Source organism: Trachurus japonicus, unplaced genomic scaffold (assembly GCF_045865225.1).
Source record: "Trachurus japonicus isolate A0001 unplaced genomic scaffold, Traja_1.0 AP030301.1".
Classification (NCBI taxonomy): domain Eukaryota; kingdom Metazoa; phylum Chordata; class Actinopteri; order Carangiformes; family Carangidae; genus Trachurus; species Trachurus japonicus.
The window spans coordinates 108,267-114,266 of NW_028220434.1; positions in this window are offsets into that span (position 1 = coordinate 108,267).

The window sequence follows — 6,000 nt, forward strand, 5'->3', positions numbered from 1 at the left end:
GTCGATCAAACACGAGACTTTGCAGAAGATCCGGGACATCAGATCTGAAGCCAGTCGCCTTGGTGAGAGTAGAAATCAGTAAGGATGTGTCATCTTTTTCACAGCAGGTAAAATTAATCAAACACTCACTTTGAGGAGTTTTTTTCTGCCTGTTGTCTTGGCAGGGATTCCTCAAGTGGCCATTGTCACCAAAATTGATAAGGCCTGTCCAGAGACTGAGAAGGATTTAAGGAACATCTACAGCAGCAAGTATCTGAAGGAGAAGGTATGTTTTCATTTGTCATATACACTGCACAGATCACCACGGAAGTGTATTGCTGCCACACTGAAAAAAAAGGTACTGTATGTATCACGTAATTAAAGCAGAAGTAAGTGATCCGGTGGTTTTGGCTAACTTCTTGTCAGCAGTGTTGTGCTAGTTACTGAAAAACAGTAACTAGTTACAGTTACTAGTTACTTCATTAAAAAAGTAACTCCGTTAGTAACTCAGTTAACCAAAAAGTAATGCGTTACTGAGAAAGTAACTTTTTCGTTACTTTAAAACGTTTTTTTTCCCCAATGCTCCCTAAAGGTTGATTGAATTCCCCTCTAACCTCATTTCAGTTCTGTACTGATGCTGATGAAAAAACGGTTGTTATCTTTAAAATTTTACCATCATCATCATTATCATCATCATCATGCTGCATGATGTCAGCATGTAGCCTACAGCAGCATGACAGAACTGCAAACATCTTGAGGATACTACTTTGACCGAGTTACGTTCAAGAACCTGTTTAATGACGGAAAGTACTAAATTCACTCCAGCGGTAATTTCTTTCGATCGATCAGTTGTGTTTACCCAGAGTGATCACTCTGTGTTTACCGTTTCAGGACTCAAATACCGCTGCTGCGCGGGTGGAGTGGCTGCTTGTGTCTCGCTGTGACTCTGGAGCTGTGTCCCGGTTGAGGGGCTGCAGCCTGAACTGTACAGCTTCGGTCTCGGATGCTGCGTTAGCTACGTTACCTTAGCTCGCCATCATTCCCTGCTCTGACCTGCCCAGTCCTCTTCATGGAGCGTGTTTGATTACGTGTGGGACGCTAGAGGGCGGCCACCAAGCGCTGTTTTTCACAGTGTTGCAGTGTGCTCTGTCTTTCTTTCAATTCAATGAAACTTTATTGATCGCTACAATGTAATGGGAAGTGTGTGCCGCTGTAAAACCTCACCCAAAGGAACGGAGTAACGCAGCGTCTGGTAACGGTAACGGAGTTACTGATTTTAAAAAACAACGCGTTACGTTATTAGTTACTGAAAAAAGTAACGGCGTTACGTAACGGCGTTACTAATAACGCGTTACTACCCAACACTGCTTGTCAGCCGATGGACTTAGCAGTCCCCGCCCTCGTCCCTTCGTCACCACATTCACGCGCATCCCTTGGCTGCACACACAGAGAGGACCGCCCCTTTATGCCGTTCTCTCTCCTCATTGGATAAAGGTTGTAGGATACAAGGAATGTTTTCTCCTCGGCTCAGAGCAGAGCAGAGTGACTGACAGACCCGTGTTTCGGTCCAAACACTCTATGTAAGTGATTGCTGTCGGAAGATATAACTATTTAAGTCTTATATTAACACAAATATATCACTTACTTCTGCTTTAATTACATGAAAAGTTTATTTTTATAATATACTATTATATACAAAATCTTTTTCATGTTTTAACAACATATTTTTCACATTATTACATGAAAGTATCACGTTATTTGAAGATATGATATTTTATAATGTTTCCTTTACTTGAAATCAATTGCTGTGCAGAGAGGACTACACAGAACTACATCTCCCATCTGAGCAGGCGTAGCACAGACTGTTCATTGTACTGACTGTTACCCTGATGAAGGTCCTCTGACTGAAAGTTTGCAAGATACTTGCATTGAGCCAAGTGTGCAGATCCTCTTTTTCACACAATTCTACCAGTGGTTTACAGGCACCTTGGCATGTTCTGGTCGTGAGTGGGTGATTTGCCCCTGGTTTTTACTCAATTTGTCTAAAAGTTGATTTAATGCTATTCTGTCGCTGTGCCATTATCTAGTATGTCCTACGTCCTGTTTGTCACATGTCAAAAACTTGTGTCCAAAAACTGTGTAGCACCACCAACTATTGTTAATATGTAGGCTATCTATGACTTTATGAAAACAATAAAAATAAATACAAAAAAAGATCTGTTCGATATAACATGAAAACATCATATCTTGAAATAACATGATAATTTTTACGTCATAATGTGAAAAAGATGTTGTTATAGCAATACATTTTTCACATAATTACATGATACTGAGGCCCCCAACCCCTTTTTGGGGGGTTTTGAGGGTTTAATGATGAAGTCTTTTGAACTGATGTGTTACCATTTTTAAAATGTAGATGGAGGAGTTCTCTGCATATGTGGGTATTCCCATGAACTGCATCTTTCCTGTCAAGAACTACTATGATGAAATCAGTGTCAGAAGAAACGCTGATTGTGTGATCCTCAGTGCCTTGAAATGCATCATCAACTACGGAGAAGACTACCTCAACAGGGCAGTTGTGTAATATTTCCTTTTGTTCTACTAACACTGTCATCCATCTAGAAGATACTTTGTCACTGTTTTTAATACAACATGAGAGGATTTGTGCATTTAGATGATCTTTTATGGGTTTATTCTGACTGGCAGTCACTGGTTTGATCTTTTGCCCTATGTCTTTTCTTTTGTTATGTCAATGGAGTTAGATGTCATTGCAAATCTTAAGCAACAGGTTAATAAACAGATCACATAGCATCCATTACATTTTTTTTTGTTGTGATTGATAGCCTGTTCCATTTTCAATTATTTGCAATTTAAAAAAAAAAAAAAAGTTGACCTCTATCAAATTTGTACATAAGAGCAGCATTTATTGTCAAGCTCCAGCAGAGGGCAGCATACTGTCATTTTCTGTTGGTGCCTTGTGGTTCAGTCTTCTTTTTTAAAGGCTAAAACATCTCGTTTGACCCTTAAAAGACCATAATGTTCTGAATATTAAATTAGGCCGAAATTTGGATAGGACTCAAAGAAAAATATGTCCTATTACTCACCAAGTTACAGTTTTTTTTCTGCTTGTTATACAGAATGTGCATTCAAGCAAAGAATAAAATACTTTTTGAATATTTTCAGTTTGTTGACTCTTATTCCTCAGATGAGTGAAGTGATTAGAAAAACAATAACCACATAAATTCTGCAAGACATTATGAAAATCCAACCAAAACTGTTTTCACCTGTCCACTACAGAACAACTGCAGAAAACATGCCAATTTACAACAGTGATATATCATAGCGGACATTAATTTATCACAGATGATGGACAAAAACAGCTTTTTGACTCTGACGAAAGAACTAGGCAAAGACAAAATACAATGTGAAATGAGGTTTGAAGGAGATTTCTATTCTCAAGTTGTGGGGATAAATGTTTCGGTGCCGGAGACCCGTCTCGAGACCGGTTTCTGCTCCATAAATCAGTCTGACCCTGATTCTGCACAGCCCCTGAACGTCACGCAGCGTGTGGTGTGTGCGTGTGTGTGTGATGTGATGTGTGGTGTCTGCGTGGCGTTTTTCAGCAGCAGAGCAGAACACAGTGTTTTTATCAGAGTGTTCCTGAGAGCTGCTGCTGCTTTCTGACCCAGTTTCCCTGCTTGACTTGACTGGGTTGTTTCCAGTGCTGCTGTGGGAGGTCCCCACTGGGTCCCCTTCACAAACACAAACACAGCTCACTATGCATGCACTCATGTGTAGGAGAGGTTTTAAGTCCTTGTCCGTGAAATTTTTTTGCTGTAATTTAAGCACCATTTACGTATTGTGACTGCGATGAATTTTATCTAATCCAGGACCATGACACCAACTAACCTCATTACTATTTATTTCCTGAATACACTCGGTGCACAGTCACATAATCTGTAAAAAAGGTCCATTTGAATATGTTCCCTGTTTGATTTTATTCCGAACAGAACATCAATAGGTGCGTTTTGCTCTGCCTGTTTTTTATTTTGAGCATAAAACCTGAGTGGAAATGCTGAAACCATTTCAATGTAAGATGTTTAGCCTTGGCTGAAGTGAAGAAGTTGTTATATTGATTTAAAAAAAAAAAAAAAAAAAAGCTCCAAAGTGAAACAGACTCAGTGAATAAATGATGAAACAAAGAGAAATGTCAGATTCCCATCATGCTCTCCACAAGGTTTCCCATTGTTTCACACCAGGTCGAACAAAATGTGGTCCAAACTCATCTACAGTGTGTTCACCTGTTCTGTCCATGTACGTCCTCTGTCTCACTGACCCACTGAGGCTTCGTGTGTGTTTGTGTCTTGAAGCGATAAATTGTGCGACATTCACACTCTGTTCACACGGAAAGTGACAAAAAATTAAGTGAAGGATGAAAAACGAGGGGCTTCACACCACACCGAGCCAACTGTCACCTTCAATTTTGACTGTACGGTAGGAACCGTCTGCCCATCCATTCACAGTCTGTACGCTACGCTTAGATAAACTAACAAGCTATGGGAAAGATATTGCTTAATTTTTTCCCTAATGGACATGACGTCTGTCTGAAAAAAAAAAAAGCAAATTGAAACCAAATTATGCCTTCAAGGCCTCATTATGCTTCAGTTGAAGTGTTTGTCTGGGGATGCTGCGGTTGAAAATGTTTGCAACTTTCCAAATGAAAGATTGGCAGTCACACACATCAGCAGTGCATTGTTCTTTGACATTTAGCATAGTTGTGACCCAGTTCAAGGAAGCTGCATCGTTTAGAGCAGTGGTTCTCAAAGGTTTTTACATCAAGGACCCCTAAATTGACACAAATTAGACCACGGACCCCCATTGGACAAAATTTTGAAGCAAATGCCAGAAATATTTGTTGACTGAAGAATGTTACATTTTTAGTCAATGTACGTTCAAATTAGGGCCAATGGCGTGAATTTTTGGAAATATTATAGAGAAATTTCTGGAAAAAAGTGGTACAATTTCTCCATAAACATTTCTAGAACAAGTGGTAAAAATTCTCAAAAAAAACATATTTTTAAAAAAAATTCTAGAAAAAAAAGTGATAGACAATTAAAGCAGAAGTAAGTGGTCCGGTCGTTTTCGCTAATGCTGCGTTCCAGGCAGGCTTTTGAAATCGTAAATTACAGCTTCAAGTCACAACTTACGACTTTGTAGCGTTTCAGGCAACCCACTCGTGTTTTTCCGACCTGTTTTACCGGTGAAAGTCACTATAACGGCCACTCGTAACTTCCGACCGGTGAACTCGTACCAGATCGAACTGGTACCACTTCACGGTCGGAAAAATACGAGTTTCCTTGAACGCACCATAACAGTCCTCGTCCCTACGTCGCCACATTCACGGCGTTCCTTGGCTGCACACACAGCCCTGCATGCCGTTCTCTCTCCTCATTGGATAAAAACTGTAGGATACGATAAATGTTTTCTCCTCGGCTCAGAGCAGAGCAGAGGGACTGACAGACCCGTGTTTCAGTCCAAACACTCTATGTAAGTGATTGCTGTTGGAAGATATAACTATTTAAGACTTATATTAACACAAATATATCACTTACTTCTGCTTTAACAGTTAAATATTTTGGTAAAATTTCCCAAGAACAATTCTAGAAAAAGTGGTCAACATTTCTTTAAATTTAAGGATTAAAGGAAAGAATAAATAATAATAAAAAAAGTGGTAAAAGAACCACTGCTTTGGAGTATGTGGCCTTCGAAGGTTGAACCGCAATGAGACGATTTGATGGCTATTGTAGCCTAGCAACCTTGACAACATGCAACTTTTTTCCACCAAAAAATGGAGGTTTCAAGGACGATGATTTTAATTGTTGTAGCATTTAACTGTTGAACTGAGCTGAAAAACCCAACACTTACATTAACAAGTTGAATCCTCTGGTTGTTATTTGTTGGTGTTGCTATGCTGCCTTTTTATTTCTTATTACTGACCCAACAGTTGGATCCTTCATTGCA